Source organism: Chiloscyllium punctatum, chromosome 27 (assembly GCF_047496795.1).
Source record: "Chiloscyllium punctatum isolate Juve2018m chromosome 27, sChiPun1.3, whole genome shotgun sequence".
Taxonomy (NCBI): Eukaryota; Metazoa; Chordata; class Chondrichthyes; order Orectolobiformes; family Hemiscylliidae; genus Chiloscyllium; species Chiloscyllium punctatum.
This window is the reverse complement of record NC_092765.1, coordinates 82749475-82772485: the sequence shown is the minus strand read 5'-3', so window position 1 is coordinate 82772485 and position 23011 is coordinate 82749475. Positions and strand designations below refer to the sequence as shown.

General features: G+C 44.9%; 1 long non-coding RNA gene across 1 annotated transcript in view; it reads right to left on the bottom strand.

The window, feature by feature from the left end:
- Positions 1-496: 496 nt before the first annotated feature.
- Positions 497-23011, bottom strand: part of LOC140453327 (uncharacterized) — a 43501-nt gene continuing 20986 nt past the window's right edge. The window contains exons 3-4 of the long non-coding RNA XR_011952366.1: positions 9217-9344; positions 497-1498 (exon numbers count right to left, since the gene is read on the bottom strand). This is a non-coding gene — a long non-coding RNA (uncharacterized lncRNA). The remainder of the gene's footprint in view (positions 1499-9216; positions 9345-23011) is intronic.

Genomic DNA, 23011 nt, shown 5'->3' with positions numbered 1-23011 from the left:
AGCCTCTGTGGATTATTGCAGTTTTAACATCTGGTAGATATTACAGAGAGAGGGAGGGCTGGGGAAATTTTCACAGATCAGGACGGTTTAGAATCTGGAAGTTGCAGGGACAGTGAGCTGTGTCGTGGCAGAAGGTGGTTAAAAAATCAGGAGCCTGGTCGGTACTCGAGGATGTTACACAGGTTGTTAGGCATTGGAGTAGATTAGACAACAGGGAAAATTGTAGGGACTGTAGCTAAGAAAATAGATGGGCAGAGTTGGCAGTGCTGGAGGACGTTGGAAATATAATGAATACTGTAGTGGCTGGAGTTTATGAAGATACTGCAATCTGTCAGTGCAGGATGGGGGTAAGTAACGCTGATTGTTGTATGGATTGGAGGAGATTGGAAAGATTAGGTTTCTATGGATCAGAGTAGTTGCAGAGAAGGGAAGATCTGTAAAGACTTGAGAAATATATTATAGAGAGGAAAGTTTCGGGACTGGAGGAGATTCCAGAGAAAGAAGGTTTATATGGCCTGTATGAGTTACAGAGATAAGGAGGGCAACATTGGCTGATGGAGATTGCAGAGATTAGGATGTGTCATACAGGATCGGCGAGGTTACAAAGACGGGATGTTTATGGATTTGGAGGACTCTCAACACATCACACAGACGCCTTTGGCACAGAAGGGTGTCATATGGCCGAACATGGCTATCCCAGCTCTTCAACTGAACTCTGCTGAGTAATTTTCTTCTCCTTCACTCACATCCTCACGTTTGTTTTGTTTTAGAAATTATCCATTCGCCTCCTGAATGTTTCAGTCAAACATGCAGCTATAACGCATCTGAGTGCATCTTAAGTGTATTTTGTGGAGATCTTTTTTCCAGGTATAAATCCTTTTTTCTAATTTTGATGCAGCCTTACTCCATATTTTAACACGCTCATTATGAGGGGCTCACAGGGGGATTCTGAGACAGATCTATGGTGACTTTCAGTTTTCATATAATCCCGCTCTGCTCTACCATCTCCCCTCTAAACCTCCAGCATTCTTCGTGGCTCCCAATTCAATTCTCCATCTGACACGAACTCTATTGTTCTTCACTGTCACCGAGGGAGCATTGGGGTTGTTTATCCTGCCGTTCCTATCTGAGGGATCATTCCTCGATTGGGCCCAAGCCATCTCCTCTTTGCAGGGAGCCATGGTTCAGTTTATCATTTTCTGACCAAATTGGTGTTCCAGTCAAACCTTCCCAGCTTCATTCTTGCCCCATTGAAGGCTGCTCTGCAAAATAATGTTTCTCACTCTCAATTACTGTATATCATTCTCTACCATCATCCTGAAATTTACAATAAAATGATCGCTGTGCCCCCAATCTCTTCCCCTACTGACACTGGATCCACTTTCCTCACCTCTTTCCCAAGGACCAGGTCCGACAGTACATGCTGTCTTGGGCTGGACACATACTCCTGCAGTAAGCTCTCCTCCATGTTATCAAGGAATACTCGAACCTCGTGACCCTGCAACACCAATGACGCAGTTAATATCTGGATAATTTAAGTTTCTCAGTATAATTAATCTGTAGTATTGTCATGGCTCTCAAACGCGCCTGAATATTTATTCTCTCCATCATTTCTTTGGTTGCTGGCGAACAGACTGTACCACATTGTATACGTTATGTTCTGTAACTCCAGCCAAATTAATTCTGTCCTTGGACGGATCATCTTTCTCTTGGACTCCTTAAGTAATGCTAATCTAAACCAGTACTTCTCCCTTCATCCTTTCCCTTGCCTTCTATCATTTTGGAATTCTTTATCATCAATATTTCACACCCAATCCTGCCATTCTTTGAGTCAAATTTCCACACGCCTATCTGCATCTGTAATTCTGCACACTCCGAGTATTCACGTCGATGCAGAGAACCTCAGATTAAGGCTTTCTTTCTTACTCCATCTTCCACTCTTAAAATTGTTGTAGCAAATGAGTACCAACGGCATCTCCCTGTATTTTGAGAATCCTGGTAGTCTCCTCTACTTTCCTTTATGGATCCTAAGCACAGGCCAAGTTATTTTCAATCCCTCCCAAACACCCCGTAAGGTATTCAGTCCCAGCTTTGTCACGTTAGCCCATCCAGCTTGTACAGTTGCTGCCTTCCCCAGAAACAGTCCCAATGTCATAGGAATCTGAAGCCCTTCCTGCTGCACCATCGTTTCAGTCACACTCTCATCTACCTAAAACTCTGAGTTCTGTTGCCACTTGGACACAGCACTGTCAGTGACCAAGGGCTTGCTACATTTGCGGACCTGCTTGCTAACCATCCACCGAGCTCGCTAAATTCTGATTACCAGATAACTTCACGCTTCCTACCCAGGTCATTCCTACCAACATGGACGTGACCTTTGACTGCTCACTGTCCCCCAGACGAAAGTCCTCCAGACACAGTGACATTCTTGACCCCACTATCCTGGAATTACAGACACGCTGACACCTTCTTCACTTTCCTGCCTCCCCTGTGCCTATTGCTCCTCCTTTATTCTCCCTCCCCTCCTGTACAGTCAGGCTGCTTGTGGTGCCACAGACATGGCTCTGACTGTCCTCCACTGAGCAGGCCACACCTTCATCAGCTTCCAAACTGGGAAACTGAATTGGGAGGGAGATATCAGGGTATTCCTGTATTCACTGACTGTTTCTCTTCGATTGCCTAATCCCCCATTCCCTTCTTTATTCCAGGCTGTCATGGCTGCAGGGTGATCTGCTCTGTGCGTGTGCTATCCCCATAACTCTCAACATCACAAAGTCTCTAGCACTGTCTGATCTGCAAGACTCAGTGTTCATCTAGGACATGAGCAGTGACTATGACTTCCCAATGTAACAGAACACATTTACCATGTGACAAACTTGTCTTGCAATGTCGAAAAATGCAACATGTCACGAGTAACTTAATGAATTAGTTAGAATGAAGTTAACATCCGGGAATAACAATATGGTTAATCCCTTATTCCACTGTGGCTTACTGAGGGTAATTCACTATATTGGCTCAGAATTTCACATCCTCTCTTATGTCTGAGATCAATCCTTACTTCAGAAATTGAAAAAATAACTTTGCTGACTTACAGCAATTGACTGACAGTCGTTAATAACGGTGTATTTATCAGCCAATTAACTTACAGCCTTTTCTGCGATGGTTCTTGCACTTGTTCCAAACTCAGTGCAGGCAGGTCCCAGCAGCTGAAAGTTATCTCTGTGACTCCCAGTTATATGTAATCCTCCAGCTCCCATACCACTCTGCTCCCTCACAGGGTCACCGTCTCTGTGACTCCCAGATACGTGTAATCCTCCAGCTCCCTCTGCACTCTGCTCCCTCACAAGTTCACCGTCTCTGTGACTCCCAGGTACATGTAATCCTCCAGCTCCCACTCCACTCTGCTCCCTCACATGGTCACCATCCTTGTGACTCCCAGGTTCGTGTAATGCTTCAACTCCCACTCTACTTTGCTCCCTCACAGGGTCACCGTCTCTGTGACTCACAGGTACGACTAGGCCTCGATTCTCAGTGCTGATTTATATCCTCCCATTTTGCTGCCTCTGTAGCTCCCAAATGTGAGTGAGCCTCATGCCCCTGCTCCAAGTTGCCCCCTCACATGGTCACTCCCTCTGTGACTCGGTGCTGATTTCGAGCCTCCTGCTCTGCTGCTTCTCCAACTCCAAGTCCTAGTCAACCCCAATCCTCGCTACTGATTAATATTCTCCCGCTATGTGCTGTTCTCTCAGGTTCTCTCCCTTTGTGACTCCCATGAAATGGTAGGCCTCAAGCTTCAGCTGAGATTTATAACATCCCATTTCGCACTGCTCTCTTACAGGATCGCTGTTGTGCCTGGAAGACAGTGGGAAAGAGGGGGATTAGACAGAGCAGCGGGTGTTACAGTGATTGAGCTAGTTGTATGGGATGGAACAGGCTATCTGGGGAGCTAGGCAGACCTGCAGTAACTAAAGAACGTTACTGGCAGATACAGCGAGAGTTGCAGACACTGAAGAAGGCAAAGGAAATAGAGAGATAGTGGCTTGTTCATGACGGAGCTTTGTAGAGTCTAGAGGGCTTTTTTCTGAGTTGCTTACAAGATACGTAGACTTCAACAAATGCAAATCGAGAGCCAGCAAGTCGCGTATGGTACTGGAGACTGTTGGATGTTAGAGAGTTAGAAGACTTGCAGTAACTGGGGGGAATAACTTTGTGACACTGGTGGTTTTCAAGTACTCCCAGGACATGAGGAGATGCAGAGAATGGGAGCATTCGAAATAGTGGGATTGTAGGAGTTGGAAGAACTGAGATGTATAAGTAGGAAGAAAATTGCCAATTTAGCACACGCAACCATTGTAATTATTGAGATTTTGGAAGGGAACCTATGCTATCATTGATTGCAGTTATATGGAGAGTAACAGAAACTGAAGGGGTTACAAATTTTAAAAGGGAGAAACTTTGGGTGACCAGAAGTTTAAACAACAATTTAGAGATTTTACTGATCTCAGGCACAGATGGGAATGGAGGAGGTGAGATATTGTGAGGAACTGTCAGATTTATATGGCGGGGAGGATGTCACATATACAGAGAGAGGTGCCTTGTCTGTGTGCAGTTACAGACATTAGAAGTGTTGTAGCCGTAGTTCCAACGGCTGGTGCAGGGGCTCAGGAAGGCAGCTCACTACTACCTTCTCAGGGACAAGTCCAAATAAATGCTGGCTCATCCATCAAAGCTCATGTTCATGAATGACTGATGGAATAAAAGATCTACAAGCAGCACTGAGGTCACTCAGGCAGGCCCGTTCAACAGTACTTCACAAACCCGGAATCTCTATACCATGGAAGGATAGGAGTTCCCTATGCACGGGAACATCAGCATTTCCAACGTGCGCTCCATGGCACGCTCCATCCTCCCAGCACTGTGTCTGTCCCTACACCCAAACGACTGCAGAGGGTCAGGAAGGCAGCTCCCCACCACCTTCTTCAGGGAATTACAGATGGGAAGGTAATGGTGAAACTCTGCTGTTTACAGTCAGACAGAAAAATAAATCCAGCAGTGGGTGTGAAATGAAATTTCCGTTTCAGAACAACATGCTGAGCATGGATAGAGGATTTGCCTGACTGGCACAAGGCAGAGAGTGTGAAGGAAAGGGTCTTTGTCACGATGGGATCTGACGATGGGGAGGGCTCCGCAGGTGTCATTGTTGGGACTACACACTACACGTTATACATTCAGAGTCTGGACAGAGGATGTGAAGGGGTATGAGAAATGGGTTTCCAAGAAAGATTTCAGGGATGAAATTCGTGTCGTATAAGGAGCAGGTGAAGTCTCTGGATCTGCACTTGATGAAGCTTCAGAGGCGACGGTAGAATCCCATTCAAACTTACAGAATACAGAGGGGCTGGATGGAGTGGACGTGGGGAGGATGTTTCCACTTGTAGGAGAGACTAGAGGTCAAGGCCACAGCGTTAGAGTGAAGGAATGACCCTTCAGAATGGAGAAGTGGAGGAATGTATTCAGCCAGAGGGTGATGGACCTGTGGAACTCACTGCCGTTGGAGGTGTGGATGCTTAGTGTTTCAGTGTATCTAACTCAGAGATAAGCAGGTACTGAATGAATAAGGAGATCAAGTGTTACAGGGAGTGAGAGAATGGGGTTGAGAAACAATTCATCCATAATCGAATAGTGGAATAGACCTGATGGACCGAATGGCCTAATTCTACCCCTATACATGATGGTCTTATGGACTGCGCTTATTCCATAGGTTTCTAAGTGTGCAGTTAGCATTTCTGGCATATCGTTTACCATACATTCCAGCACTTTCCTGATTATTGCTGTCATCTCTTGGTTTCAGATAAACTGCAGAAAGCTACACCATGGAGTAACGTGGGATTCCTTGTGTATAAATCTCAGAAAGGTAGCATACAGGGCCAACATGACATAGAGAATGTAAACGGAATGCTGGCATTGATTTCAATGGGAATAGAGAATAAAAATAGGGAAGGCTTGTAATAAATATAGTGGACTCCTGTCAGTCCACACTGAGAATACTGTGAACAGATTTGGTCCCATATCTGGAAGGAAAATGCCCTTGCATTGGAGGCAGCCCAGAGAAGGTTCACCAGGCTGATCTTCACAATGGAGGGATATTGATGAGAAGAGGTGGAGAAGGTTGAACTTGTAGTTGTTAAAATTTAGAAAATGAGGCAAATTTATTGATACACCAAAGATTCTTGTGCTCTTACAGATTCGGTACTGAGACATTGCTTCCCTGACCAAGGATCTGTAACCGTAGATGAAGGGGAATACAATTACCAGAGAAGCTAACAGAGAAAAGCTGGGCTGTAGAGAATGGAGGGTGTTACAGAGTTCGGTGGTTTGAGATCACGATTGGTGGTTAGAGATCAGTTGGTTGTCGGGCTGAAAGATGTCAAGTGGAGTTACAGGATTATCAGTTCTGAAGCATTTACAGAGATCCAGTGGAATATAGGGACTAGAGATTACACAGTAGTAGTTGGAGCTGCAGAAGTTTTTAGAAAAAGGGAGAGTAGACAGATGGGGTGGTATTTGGAGCTACAGGAGTTTACAGAGAAAGGGAGGATTGGAGGGACTGGAGATTACACGGATTGGGGTGGTAGTTGGAGCTGCAGGAGTTTATAGAGAAAGGGAGGATTGGAGGGACTGGAGAGTACAGAGGTAGGGGTGGTAATTGGAGCTGCAGGAGTTTATAGAGACTGGGAGAGTTGTTGGTGCTGGGAATTACATGACATGGACAACAGTGGAGCTCAGGAGTGAGTGAGATAGGGAGGGTTGAATGGGCTGGATCAGTTCACACAGCCAGGGAGAAGTGTAGGGGTTGGAGGATCCAGAGATACTGAGAGTTGCAGGAGTTCAGAGAGCTGGTGAGGACTGTGAAGGCAAGTTTGCAGCATTCCCATCAGTTACACAGAGATGTGGAGTGCTTTTCTGGAGTCGGTTACAAAAATTGACAGGGTTGCAGATACTGGAAGATATTACAAAGACAGTGAGCTGTAGTATTTGAGGAGGTTACAGCGACAGGATGCATTGAGGAGTTGGAGGCTCCTACAGGTTTTAAACCTGCTGCAAGTGATCAAAACCTTACATCGATCAGGGGGATTGGAAGCTCTGGGGATAAAGAATGAGAATTGCAGTAACTGAAGAATATCACAGAGATGGGGAGTAACATATGAGTTAGAGGAGTTATAACATGAGATGAGCTGTATTCAATGGAGTCAGGGAAGATACAGGGAAATCTGAAGGGACAACAGGTGATCAAAAGGACAGTGAGGCTTCTCACTGTCGGATTGGGTCAGTTTACGCAGGCATGGGGTATTTTATGGAATTGTGCTTCTTACAGAGATAAAGAGAGTTGTATAGAATTGAGGAATGTACAGAGATATGGAAGGCTGTAGTTAATGAAGACTTTTGTTGATGTCAGATGCTGAGGTTCTGGAAATTATATGGACCGGCAAGCTGTACAATCTGTCAGAGCTTACAGAGACAGGATCAGCAATAGATCCTGGAGAAACAAACACAGATAGGGAGTATTGCAGACACTGGAGGAGGTTTCTGTTTTAGGGATGATTGTAGGGGAGTGTAACGTTTACACAGTTAGGGGTGTAACAGCTGGAGAAGGTTATGAAGATGATTAGATTGGTGGGGGGACCGGAGGAGCTTCAATTGACAGGGCGGGTGATAGCGACGGGAGAAAGTTACATAGATAGTAAGTCCTGCAGAAACTGATCGGGAGCAGGTTCCACAGATCGGGGTTTTACAGGGACCTGAGAGGATGATGCAGAAAGGGAGGTTTGTAGGATGTCCACATTTTCAGAGTGTTTCAGGACTGGAAAAGGTTATTCAGTTAAGGAGGGATGTTGGAGCTGTGGGAGTTCACAGAAACACGGAGATTTGAAGGGGTTGGGGCTGATTATGGATAGATGGATATATTTAGGGGCAGTAATATGGAACGCAGAGGGAGAGTTTAGATTAGATTCCCTACAGCATGAGAACAGGTACTTCGGCCCAACAAGTCCACACCAACTCTCCAAAGAGTAACCCACCCAGACCCACTTCTCTCCGACAATGCACCTAACACTATGGACAATTTAGCATGGCCGATTCACCTGACCTGCACATCTTTGGACTTTGGGAGGAAACTGGAACACCTGGAGCAAACCCACGCAGACACAGGGAGAAGGTGCAAACTCCACACAGACAGACAGTCACCTAACGCTGGAATCGAACCTGGGTCCCTGGCACTGTGAGGCACCATTGCTCACCACTGAGCCACCGTGCTGCCTAACTTGCAGAATTACACAAAGAGAGAGTGTTTGAGGTGCAGGGAGGACTGGAGGGAGTGGACGAGCAAACAGAGATGTGGAGTGCTGCTGTGGCTTGAAAAGGGTCTGGAGGTGTTCATATGGGTAAGGAGGTCGGTAGGGATGGGAGAAGGTTACTGTGGTCGTGTGGTGCTATAGGCCAGGAGGCAGGAATGTGATCGGACCTGCAGAAGGTTACAGTGATATCATGTTTTCTTGAGACTTGAGGAAAGTACACAGGTGGGTATTTTGCTCCAGGCTGGTGAATTTTACAGAGACGGGGTTACTGTAAGTATTGTGCAAAAATACAGAAATAGGGATTATTGTACTGAGTGCAGGATGAGATTATTGAGATTGGGCATGTTATCGACATTGGACCAATTTAAACATAGAGAAAGTCGTCAGCATTGGAACAGTTTTCAAATATATAGTGGCAATTTGGGAGGGGTGGAGGTTACAGAAATAGGAAAATTTCTGGGAATTACAAGCATTCAAGACATTGACACAAAAAAGGTTGGACAGAAAGACATGTTTCCTTGCTGTATGACTCTATCACATGACAAGAGACAGTGTGAGAGGGAGAATATAGAACCGAAAGATCCCAGGTTTCAATACCATCTCTTAAAGGGAGGCCTGCTTTCCCCTCTGTTGTCCTGATCCTCACTAAGACAGCACAGGCCTGGATTGATAACTGTCAACTTACGGTATTAACATAGGAAGGCTCAGTGCAGTAGAGATGTAAATTAACATGAGGTGGAGTTTGAGCCTGGGACCATCATGCTCTGTGTTTACCCTTCAACACTGTATCTGTGTCATCTCTTCTGGACCAAAGTTCGATCCCTTCAATATACTCTGCTCTGTTCACTGTGAGTGATCTTACCTCCCTGCAGGATTTACTGAAAGCTGCAGATCTCACTCTCCATCTCTTTGGATGACCGACTGTCTTCAGTGTGGTGATGGACGAGACAGGAATTGGGAATTCTGCTGAGTCAAGAGCATCCTGAGTATCTACAGGAGATAGAGAAACAGACAGAATGGGAAATTAGACTGATGCAGTGAGGGTTACACATGGAGAATGGCACTGAGTCCCACAGGGATCTGGAAAATCCCAGTCTCCATCCCTGGCCTGTGCTGCTGCTGCGTCTCCCTGGAGTGGAGAATTCTGTTGGCTCAGGATCTGGAGTAACTACAAAAGGTGCAGCCACGGGCAGCAATTAGAACCTCACAGTGACAGATACCACATGGGGAGAGACTGTGCGATATCACCAGAGTGCTGAAGGTATCAGGATCAAATCTCGGTCAGGAAGAAGGTGCACTGGGATCAGTACTCAGGGATAAGGGAGCTATCAGTGGACCAGGCAATGGTCTCGTGTTACTCTCACTAGACTGTTCATCCAGAATTTAATACCAAAGTCAGGGATACACATCTAACCGCTTAATAATACCCTTTCAGTAAGCAAATCTGTTATAGGCTTCCAGTCTGGCCTATATATGAATTCGGACCCAGAGAAATGGAATTGACGCTCAGATGCCCACTGTAATGATGTGGCAAGCCACTCAGCTCTAAGGCTGGTCAGGGTAGGCATGCGATGCTGGCCAGCCAGAGACAGCAACATCCCATGAGTGATTTAAAATCAACACTGCTGGGAGCAGTGTCCTAGCCGATCATGTCGGTAGGTTTATGGACAGGGCTTTAAACTGACATGGAGGGTGTAGGGACATAGTTCAGATGAAAGGAGCTTTCCAAATCCAAAGAGAAAATGTGAAGCCTCGGAACAGCATGGGAATGTGGCTGAAGACAAGCAGAAAAGAACAGGAAGGGACAGAGTTTAACTAAAACTGTACATTAATGAATCGGTTTGTGACAGGACATTGTGGGGAAGAGGAAATATTAATGCTGCTTTTTTTTCGAATGGACATAGTATCTACAATAAGGTAATAGACTTGTGACACAGAGAAAAATGAGACTTAGTCACCAGGCAGACGTGATTACAGTTTGAACAAAAGGTGGAACATAAATATTCAACAGTAAACAACCTTACAGGATCTCAGGCAGAATGGAAAAGCAAGATGGGAACCCTTACACTAATGGATAACAAAGGTATCACAGAGAAGGCATTTAGTCTCAGATTATGCAGCTGAATCAGCCTGAATGCAAATTCTGGGTGCCATTTGTCAAAACCACAAGCAGGAGAACAGTTTTTTATGCTGCCTTGCAGTATTTCATTGCTCATTCCTGCATTAAACAGGAATTCATTAGAAATTGTAGCAAAGGTGGTGTGATAATTTTGGAGACTTCAATCTTTGTATAATCCGGGACAAACACATTGGCAAGAGTGATATTATCCGAGATCCCCCTTGAATGTTTTTGTCAGTACTTCCTCGAATAACACATTGTGCAAATGGCTAGGAATATAACTATCTCAGATCGACTGTTGGGTGATGAAGCTGAGTGAATGAGTAATATCACACCGAGATCCTCCAAGAAATTATACCAGAATTCAAAGAGATTATGACATTTTAAAGTGACCATAAATCACACCCGAGCATCAGTAACAAAGCCTATTATACGATTTTGAGAGAGAACTGACCAAGGCAAACAGGGGAAACAGACTGAAATGTCAGGTTGTAAATGAACAGTGGAAAACATTTATAGCCAGAGAGAGCTAGAGACGTACAGCACATAAACTGACCCTTCGGTCCAACTCGTCCACGCCGACCAGATATCCTTTCCTAATCTCGTCCCATCTGCCAGCACTTGGCCCTTATCCCAATAAACCGCTTTTATTCATATACCAATCCAGATGCCTTTTGAATGCTGCGATTGTACCAGCCTCCATCACTTCCTCTGGCAGTACATTCCATACAGAACCACACTCTGCGTGAAAAGGTTGCCCCTTAAGTCCCTTTTAAATCTTTCATCTCTCACCCCAAAACTACACCCTCCATTTCTGGTCTCCACTACCCCAGGGAAAAGACGTTGTCAGTTTATCCTATCCATGCCCCTCATGATCTTATAAACCTCAAGAATGTCACCCCTTAGCCTCTGACGCTCCAGGGAAAACAGTCTCAGTCGTTTCAGCCTCTCCTGGCAGCTCAAATCCTCCAACCCTGACAACATCCTTGAAAAACTTTTTTAAACACTTTCAAGATTCAGAACATCCTTCAAATAGGAAAAAGATCAGAACTGAATGCAATATTCAAAAAGTGCCCTAACCAATGTGCTGTACAGCTGCAACATGACCTCCAAACTCCTATAATCAATGCTCTGACCAATAAAGGAAAGAATACCAAACACCTTCTTCACTATCCACTTACCTAGGTAACACTTACGGGGGCATGGGCGTGGACATGAATTGGTCGTTGAGTGTGGTCGTCGGGGCCGGTGTTGAACGTGTTTGGGGACGGGCTGAGTGTGATGTCGGACGTGTCTGGGAAGTGGGGGCAGGTGTTGGGTGGAGGGTGGTGTCGGACGGTTTTGGGGGCAGGATTCGCTGTTGGGTCAGTTTAGGGGGGGACGTTGAGAGGCAGGTGGGGGCGGTGTTGAATGCCTTTGGAGGCTAGCGGAGTTTTTGGGATCTGACAGGGTGTGGGGGCTCACTCATGGCTTGCTGCTGCCTAGTCACCTGAACAGGGAGCAGACTGGACTGAAAACTCCGAGACCCAGAGGAAAGGCATTGAATGGATTAACCGAATAATCAATTATCCGAACGAAATAGTGCCCGTCCACCTCGTTCATATAATCGAGGTTCCTCTGTAAACCATCTGGACTATAGCCTGGTGTTGTGTGAGTTTTACCTTCACCCAATCAACCCCTGCTCAATCCTGCTGAATGGTCCCAATATTGGCCCAGTTCCAGTATAAGACCTAAATCTGTCAACCTGTCTGATCTTTTTCCACAACTATGTTAAAACAAAGACAGTTGTGGTGACTGGACGCAATGTGCTTTCCGACTGATACTTCAGTCACTTGCCTGACCTCGTTTTCTGATGACAGGCCCAGTGTTGCACCCGCCTGAGTAGCGTAGTTCCATCTATATCTTGGTTTAGGAAACTTTCTTGGATACATTTTACAAATTCCACCCAGTACTGGTCTTTTACGCTCTGGGTGACACAGTCAATCCAGGGAAAGTCAAAATCTCCATCCAATAATACTCTATTATTTTTATAGGTAACTGCAAACTAACTACATATTTGCTCCTCTCGTACCCGCTGTTCTATGAGGGTCTAGAACATGATCCCAGCAGACTGACCATCCCCTCTTTGTTTCTAACTTTTATATTTATGGCCTCATTTGATTACTGCTTAACAGAATTGTCTTGATGCACAGTTGTTATGTCCTTCCTAATCAAAAGGGCAACTCCCCCTCCTCACTTACTTGCCCTTCTGTCACGCCTGTAGTTTCTTTGACTGGGAACACTGAGCTGCCGGTCCTGCCCTTCTCTCAGCCATGTTTCCATTATGGGGATAATATCCCAGTCCCCAGAGCTAATCCATGCTCTGAGCTCGTCTGCCTTACCAGTCAGGCCTCGTGTGTTGAAATAAATGCCCTTTAAACCAGATGTCTTTTCCCTCCCTCGACTGTGCCCCTGGATATCCTGAATAGGTAACTTGCTCCTGATGGCTGATGTATTTCCCTGACTTTTCGATGGTCCCTCTCTCACTCAGAGTCTCAACCCCCTGCCAAACTAGTTTAAATCCACCTGGGTAACGCTAGCAAATCTCCTGCCTGGGATCATTGCGCCCCTTTACTTCAAATGCAAACCATCTCATTTGTACAGGTCCCCTCTACCCCAGAAGAGATCCCAATGACCCAAGAACTGAAAACCCTGCCGCAATACCAGCTCCTCAGCCACACATCCATCCGGCCTACCTTTCTATTTCTATCCTCACTGGCATTTGGCACTGGTAGTAATCTCTAGATCATTGAAGTCAATATCCTGCTTTTTAAACTTCTCACCTGACTCCCTGTACACATTTCACAGGACCCCATCCCTTTGTCAACTCTGTCATGTGGACCGATGTGCACAATGACCTCTGGATGTTCACCGTCCCCCTTCATAATGTTCAATAACGACTCAGAGACTTCCTTGACCCTGGTACCTGGGAGACTTCCTTGACCCTGGTACCTGGGAGGCAGCACACCATCCTTGAGTCTCTTCTGCAGCCACACAGTCTCCTGTCTGTCCCCCTCACAACTGTGCCTCCTATCAATATCACAATGATTAGAGAGGATCTGGCAAACAGAGACAGGGAGGAACTCCCTGCAGTTGGGTCCATATTAGGAAAGTGGTGCATTTTAAAGTGATGCAGTGAGAACGCAGGCCCAGCGTGCTCCTTGTAGAGTGGATAGTAAAGGCAGCAAATCCAGAGAATACTGATCAAGTAATATCGTGAGTTGATAAAGAAAATACAGTGCAATAAAATCAGGTGAAGCCCTTCACAAGTATAGAGAGTGCAAGGGGTTGGGGAAAATGAGGGACAAACAATGGTCATGAAATATATTTGGCAGATACGATTGTGGAAAAGCCACAGGTATTTTATCGGCCTCCTGAGAGTAAGAGGATTCCCAGCGAAAGAAGAAGGCCTGTGAGAAACCAAAGGGACAATCTGTGCATGGAGCCAGAGGAAGCAGGTGAGGTCTTCAATGAATACTTCCCATCTGTATTCACACAGGAGAAAGGCATTGTAGCTGGGGATTTCAGTTGGGATGCTGAGGCTCTAGAACATGTTAAGATCAATAAGGAGGAGGAATTAAATATTTTCACAGGCAAAAAAGTGGAGAAATTCCCAATGCCCAATAAAATGTATCCCAGGCTGCTATGTCATTAAGAGAAGAACATCTGGCCATCTTCACGTGGTCTGCACGACATAGCCACAGCAAAGTATTTGCCTCCCAATTACCCTCTTCAAAGGTCGAGCCAGTTACTCAGTTCTAGGCAAGAAAGGCTGGTCAGATAGAGACACCACATCCCATATCTGATTTAATAAATAATCCATTAGGATGGTCCCACTGGAACCGTGCTGGGACCAGGGTCCTGGCTGATCATGTCAGTAGGTTTATGGACAGGACTTTAAACTGACAGAGAGGATGCTGGGACAGGGTTCAGGTGAAAGGAATTTTCCAAATCCAAAGATAAGAGGTGAAACAATGGAACAGCATGGGAGGGGACTGAAGACAAGCAGAAAGGAACAGGAAGGCACAGAGTTGAACTAAAATTTTACATCAGCGAATAGATTTGTGACAGAAAATTGTGGGAAAGAGTAAGTTATGTTTTGGTTTTAATGGGCAACGTCGCTGTAGTAAGGTAGCTGGATTTGTGACACAGCGATAAAAGAGATTTAGACACCAGGGAGACATGGATACAGGGTGAACAAAAATATTCAATGATTCACAATCTTGTAGAAACTCAGGCAAAATGGGTAATGCTAAAAATAATGGATAACAAAGGCATTACAGAGAAAGCATTTGGCTGCAGATCATGAAGGAGAGTCAGTCTGAATATAAATTCTGGCTACTATTGCCAAAGACACAAGCAACAGAACAGTTTTAGCCACTGAACAGTATTCCATTGCTCATCATTGCATTACACAGGGACTCATTGGAATTTTTTAACAAAGGCATTGTGATAATTTTGGAACACTTCAATATTTGTATAATCTGGAGCAAACACACGGTCAACATTGATATTGGATGAAGAGTTCGGTTAATTCTTTTCAGTATTTCTTTGAAAAACACATTGTGCAACTGGCTAGGGCCATAACTCTCGCAGAGCGACCGTGTGATGAAACTTATTGAATGAGTCATGTCACCGAGAGAGATCCTTCAGGGAATTGTGATAAAGTGCAGTTTAAGTAAATATAAAGTTTTAAAGTGAATCACAGAGGACAACTGCAACTAGAAACAAAACTCGTCAATTACATGTGTGTAGGAGAACTGACCAAGGTAAACAGGCTAAACAGACTGAAGCATGTGGCTGTAAATGGACAGCAGAAAACATTTGAAGGAACAGTGTACAACACTCAACAGAAAGACATTCCATTGAAACAGTATAAACCTCAGCAAGAAATCCCCACTGGTCCCGCACTCAGGACAAAAGATAAATGTGAAGTGTTCCATTTTGGTGAAACAAACCAAACCTCATACTAGATTATGAGGCTGAGAGAATCAACATAAAGTACTTAAAACCATGAAGTTAGAGAGTGTTTTAGGAGTAAATGTTAAATAGATTACAATGGGTCTGCTCGCAGGAGGAGGGCTGTGGGAAGGGGAATCATTGTCATGGTTTAATGCCACGATAGGAACAGGGAGAGGTGAATGTTCTGGAGGTGTTGAGAGTGTTACAGAGAGTGGTCAGGGCCTCAACGGTGTTACAAAGCCAGTACGGATCGTTGGAGCTGGAGGGGTTTGCAGAGGTAGGGAGGGATATATGTATTTTTATTTATTCATTCATGGGATGTGTCTGTCACTGCATGGACTAACATTCTTTGACCCCACTGCTAATTACGCAGAGGGTAGAACAGAGTCAGCCATATTGCTGTGTGTCTGGAGTCAAATGTTGGCCAGACTAGGTTACAATATTTAATGTCCTTGCTAAAAGGAAGTAAGTGAACCAGATGAGTTCTTCCTACTGATCAACAATATTTTTATGATGGCCCCACCAATGTCTTTTACAGATACAACATGACACCCAACTCTTACTCTTAATGCTCTCCCCAATGAAGGTAACCATCCCGAACGCCTGCTTCACCAGCCTGTCTACCTGTGACACCACACTCAAAGAACTGTGTACCTGCATCCCTGGGTCACTGATTGATAACACTGCCCAGGGTCCAAACATTAACTGTACAAGTCCCACCCTGGTTTGTTTCACCAAAATGGAACACTTCACATTTATCTAATTAATCTCCACCTGCTATTCTACAGCCCACTATCCCAGCAGTACTGGTCATCCTGTTGTATCATAGATTATTTTCTTCACTGTCCACTTTAGCACCAATTTCAGTGACACACAAAAACCTTACTTACCAGGAAACTAATATTCCCATCCAACCCACTTATCCAAATGACAAACAACCCTGGACCCACTACACCGCTAGTCACATGCCTCCGGTCAGAAAAACAACATGTCATCCATCACCCTCTGTCTCCTACCACAAAGCCCATTTCGTATCCAGTTCCCTAGCTCCTCCTGAATGTCATATCCTTTTTACATTGATCTGAGCTTTTTACCCAGTTTACCAGACAGAACATAGAACACAGAACAGTTCAACCCAAGACCCTGCGGCCATGATGCTATGCCAACCTTTTATCCGGTTATAAGATCAAACTAGCCTACATACCTTTCATTTTACTACTATCCATGTGTCTGTCCAAGAGTCTATTAAATGTCCCGAATGTGTCTAATTTTACTACCACCATTGGCAGTCCATCCGACCACCTACCATCTCTATCCTATTATCCATCCTCCAATCACCATAAACTTATGCCGCCTTGTAATAGCCATTTATGCCATAGGGGAAAAAGTCTCTGACTATTCACTCTCTCTATGCCTCTCATCACATTGTTGACCTCTACCAAGTCACCCCAACCCCTTCTTCACTCCAATGAAAAAAGCCTTAGCTCCCTCAACCTTTCTCCATAAAAATGCCCTCCATTCCAGGCAGCATCCTGGTAAATCCCCTATGTATGCTCTCTAAAACTTGCACACCCTTCCTGTAAAGATGGGACGAGCACTGAACACAATAATCCAAGTGTGGTCTCACCAGGATGCTATGAAGATGCAGTAAAACCTCACGGCTCTTGAAATCAATCCCCTTGCTTAGGAAAGCCAACACAACACATGACCTTTTAGCACCCTATCAACGTGCGTGGCCACTTTGAGGGATCTGTGGACATGGACGCTATGATCTCTCTGTTCCTCCACATTGCCATGTATTTTGCCTTTAAAAAATGTATTCTATATTCAGGTTCGACCTTCCAGAATGAATCACTTCACACTTTTCCAGATTGAACTCCATCTGCCACTTCAAGCCCAGCTCTGCGTGTTGTCAATGTCCCAATGCAACCTACAACAACCCTCCACATTACCCATGACTCCACCAACCTTGGTGTGATTGGCAAACTTACTAACCCGCTCTCCAACATCCACATGCACATCATTTACAAAAATCACAAAGAGCAGAGTTCCAGAGCTGATTGTTACAGAACACCTTTGGTCACTGAGTTCCAGGCTCAATACTGTCCATCTGCTGCCACTCTCTGTCTTCTCTGGGCCAACCAATCCTGTATCCAGACAGACAGATTTCCATGTATCCCAATCATCCTTCTTTTCTGAATGAGCCATCAAGGTATTCTGTCATATCCTCAAAGAATTCAATGAGGTTTGTGAGACATGACCTGCCCCTCACAAACCCATGCTGTCTCTAATTTAACTATGTCTTTCCAAGTAGTCATAAATCCTTTCTTTAGAGTCCTCGTCAATAATCTGCACACCACAAACATTAGATCAAATCTGTAATTTCCAGTATTCTACCTCCGTAACATGGCTCGGACTTTACAAATCTTCTCTCCTCTGCCATGTTCCCCAGAAGGGCACTGGAGGGTGGTGGGGCTTACAGAAATAGAGAGGAATATCAGGACAGGAGGATTTTGCAGACATTAGGAGGTTTGCAGTGCCAAAAGGAGGCTTCAGTAACTGTGAGATTTCATGGAGATGAAGGCATTTGAGGGAGGGAGGGAGGGAGGATTGTAGGGAAATGAGAGGTTTCACAGTTTAGATGTTTCGTTAAGACTTCAAGACGTTACTGAGTCGGGGAGGTTTAAGTACTGGTAGATGTCACATAAACATGGTTTTGGTTGCAATGGCAGGAAGAGGATTTAGGAAACTGGAGAGTATGGGGTCTGAACGAGGTTACACAAAAGGGAAGAATTGTCAGAAGTAGAGGTGTGTACAGAGACAGCAATGGTCTGATCTGGAGCAGAGGACCCAGATTGGGAGGGACATGGGGACTGGAGGTGGTTTCACAGGGTGGGAGGACCATAGAGCCACAGGAGGTTATAGAAATGTGGAGAGCTGTAGGGCTGACGGGTTCATGGAGTTGGGAATGCTGGGAAAGATAGAGAAGTTTACAGGGATAAGGATGTTTGTAGGACAGGGCAGGATTACACAGACGGACTGTTTTAGGGAGCTGAGCAGATTACAGAGATAAAGATGTTTGTATCATCTGGCGGAACAAACAGAGATATGGAGGGTCATCGTGACTGAACATGTTTATAGATATAGGAAGGCCATGGTTCTGGGGGTTATTTAGACATGGAGGATGTGGAATCTGGATTCTTTTTTGAGAGATTGGGTAGCAAGTTTGGTTGGAGACAGTTTCACAGAAAATGGAGCATAGCAGAAACAGGAGGATGTTCCTGCGGAAGGGAGGGTTCGAGTGGAGAGTGATGTTTACACAGATGGGGGTAAGAGCTGGAGAAGGTTATGGAGATGAGTAAATGTTTGGAGATACAAGAGGAGCTTACATTGACAGTGTGGGTGATAGTGACGGGAGGATGTTACACTGTTAATGAGTCTTGTCGGAACAGGATCGGGAGACGCACAGGCATTGGAGTGGGATCTACAGATCGGGAGTGTTGCAGGGACCTGAGAGGATAACACAGATAGGGATGGTGGTAAGGTTTCCACAGACTGATGGCGTTTTAGGGACTGGAAGAGGTTTGGTAGATAGGGAGGCCTGGAAGAGCTGCAAGAACTTATGGAGAGTTGAAGAGTTTGAGCAGTTTACAGAGGGAGGGTTCTCCGACAGGAGTAGGTCACAGATAGTGAGATTTATGTGGCCTGAGAAAGTTAAAGAGAGGGTATTTTTCGGGACTGGAAGATATCACACTGACAGGGACAGTTGAAGAGACTGTAGCAAAAATGCATGGAGAAGGTTAGACAGATAGGGAGGTGAGTAGGGACTGAAGATGAATACACAAACATGGAGGGTTGTATTTTTAGATGGAGCTTAGAAGGGTAGGACTGGTGTAGGGATTTACACGGATAGAGAAGATTGTGTCTTTGGAGAAGGTTACAATGATACAGACAGTGTTAGGGAGTGTTTAATGGACTACAGAGGAGCTCAGAGAGAATGTATTATGGGGAGTGGAGGAGATTACAGACACAGAGATGGCTGTCGAGTTGAAAAGATTGTCTACAGATCCTCGGTGCTGTATGGCTGAATGGAAGTTACAATAATAAGGGTTACCTACACTAAATTACTTTTTTGATATCGAGAAAGTGTTAGAACGGGATTGTCAAAAGGAAGTATAGACAGTCCAGATGAGTTTACAGAGATAGAAATGTTTTGGGGGCTTTCAGGATGGAACAGTGATTAGGAGTGCTGTCACGAATGGCAATATTTATAGAGAGGGTTCTAAAAGCAGGAAGAGGTGACAGTCATATCTATCGTGGTAAGGACTGGAGAAGCTTACATCGCCAAGGAGTGTTTTAGAATCTGTTGGAGATTACACATATAAGGAGAGTATTGGGGATGAGGCAAGGTCCAAGAGACAGAGATGGTTGACAGGACTAGACAATAGCCTGGATAGAATCTCCACAGTGTGGAAAAAGGCCATTAGGCCCATCAAGTCCACACCAACCCCTCTAAAGAGCATCCTAACCAGACCCATTCCTCTCCCGGTACAATAAACCCTGCATTCCTCATGGTGAACTCACCTAAACCACACTTGCCTGAATACTACAGTCAATTTATGATGGCCAATGACGTATCGTGCAAATCTTGGATATGGCAGGAAACCAGAGTACCCGGAAGAAACCCACACAGTCGTGGGGAGAACATGCAAAGTCCACACAGACAGTCGGCCAAGGCTGGAATTGAAGCCAGGTTCCAGGCACAGTGAGGCTGATTATATAGAGCACTGCAGAGATTGGACTAGGTCACAAAGTTCACAAGGGTTTATTGGAACAGAAGGAAAATATAGTCAGGAACAGGAGAAGCTTACATAGATGGTGTCCATGAGCGGGCCTGGAGGAGGTTAACGCAATAGGGATGGTTGTGCATTCTCTCGACAATTATAGGTAGGGACGGTTGGGGAGACTGGATGAAGTTAGTCATACTCAGAGTTTTACACTCTGAGTAATGGCAGATGGAGTTTACTTCTGATCACTGTGAGGTAATGCACTGTGGGAAGTCTCATAAGCGAACGATATACATCATGAAGGGTAGGTCCTCCTGGCGAACTGAGTAACACCGGGACCTTAGTAGGCAAGTCCCTGGATGTCTGAAGGTGTCAGCACAGGTTGACAGGGTGGGAAGACACCTGAACTGGGAGCAGGAGGGGGACCCATATCCTGATGGGGCGAATTGTTACAGATGCTTGAGAGGATATCATCTAATCTGGCAGGGTGTTGCACCTTAAACATTCATAAGGCCAGAAAGAAGATTGAGGTTGGTGAAGTTAAAGACAGCAATTTCAGCAGACAAGGCAAGCAAGAACATAGTAGGAAATGGGGGAGGGTGAACTGATGAGTAAACTGCATTTATTTCAATGCAAGGGGCCTGACAGCTAAGGAAGATGAACTCAGGGCATGGATTGGAACATGGGACTGGGAGATTATAGTTATTACAGAAACACAGCTGATGGAGGGACAGGACTGTCAGTTCATTGTTTCAAGGTGGAGATGCTACAGGACGCATCGAAGGGGAGGCTAGAGAGGACGTGTGGTGGTGGGTTTTCATTGCATGAATCATTACAGCAGTACTTAGAGAGGATATTCCTGTGGGATCACCCAGTGAAGCTATGTTAGTGGAACTGAGAAATAAGAATGGGTCATCACTCTGACACAATTGTCCTACTGACCCCGAATAATCAGTGGCAGACTGAGGAACAAACATATCAGGAGATCTCAAATATCAATCATAATAATAGGGCTGTTATGGTTGGGGTTTTTAAACTTTCCAAACCTAGACTGGGACTGCCAGTGTTCAGTGTTTGTAAGGGAGGAATTTGGTAATTGTGTTCCAGAAAACTCCCAATCAATATGTAAATGGCCTGAAAAGAGAAAGGAGCAAAACCTGACCTCCCCTTGGGGAAACAAGATCGGGAAAGGGACTGAGGTGTGAGTGGGAAAGCATTTTGCCAAAGTGACTCAAGTCTATTAATTTGAAAATAGCGATGGAAAAGGACAGGGCTGGTCCACAGGTTCAAGTTATAAAATGGGGCCAGACTAATCTTGATAATATTAGCCAGGAACTTTCAAAAGGTGATTGGCTGGTCTGTTTACAGGGAAAGGGAAGTCTGGCAAGTGAGAATATTTTAAAAGTGAGATAAACTGATCGATCAGCACCAGAATGTTCCTGTTTGTGTGCAGGACAATGCTGACAGCATTCGGTAACACTGGCTGTCTACTGAGGGTCTGGTCAAGGAAAAGAGGGAACATGTCAGGTATAGTCAGCTGGATCAAGGGAATCCCTGAGGATCACAGGGTCTTTAGCAATACACTTTGGGTAGAAATCAGGAATGCAGAAAGGGTTCATGAAATAGCCTCAGCAGAGAATGATAAGGAGAATCCAAAAGTGATTGTATAAATATATTAAGTAAAAGAGTAACTTGAGACAGAATCGTGTCCCTTAAAGATCAATGAGACCATTGATGTGTGGAACCGCAGGATATGGCAAAGACCTTAAACACATTTTTTTTTACTCCAGAACTTATTGTGGACAAAGACTGGGGAACTCAGGGAACAAGAGTAATACGTTAGAAAACATTTGGAGTTCTCTGCAATTCCAGCATCCCCGCTATAGGAAGGAGGTTGTGAAAGTTAAAAGTGTTCCGAAAAGATTAACAAAATGTTGCCAGGGTTGTTGCTGAATAAGTTGGGGTTATTTTCCCTGGAGCATCGGAGACTGAGGGGTGACCTGACAGAGGTTTGTATAAACATGAGGGGTATGGATTAGGTAAACAGTCAAGGTCTTTTCCCACGGGTTCGAGAGTCCAAATCTAGAGAGCATAGGTTTAAGGTTGAAGGGGAAAGGTTTAAACGGCACTGAAGGGACAGCTCTTTTTATGCACACGGTGATGTATGTATAGAATGAGCTGAGAGAGAAAGTAGCAGATACTGATACTATGACAACATTTAAAAGGTATCTGGATGGGGATATGAATAATAAGGGTTTAGAGGTACATGGGCCTAATGCTGGTAAATGGGATGGATGTATTTAGATCTTCTGGTCAGCATAGATGAGTTGGACCAAAGGGTCTGTTTCCATGCTACCCATCTCTATGACTTAAAAAGAGTGCATGTTATAGGAGAGGTGGTGCTGGAGATTTTACAACACAAATGAATGGAAAGACCAAGGACCTGATTAAGTGTATCATAGGACATTGTGCGATGCTAGGGAAGAAATTGTGGAGCCGCGAGCAAAGATATTTGTACCATTGACAGCCATGTGTGATGTGCTGGAAAGGCTGGAGACTGGCATAGTGGGCAGTGAAGGAGGTATTTTTGAGATTACAAAGGGATCTTGATGAAATGGGTCAATGGGCTGAAAAACTGTAGATGATATTCAATCAGAATAAATGCGAGGTAATGCACTTGGTAAAATAAACAAGGGTAGAGCTTATACAATTAATGTTCGGGTCTCGGTTAGTGTTTTGGAGCAGAGGGA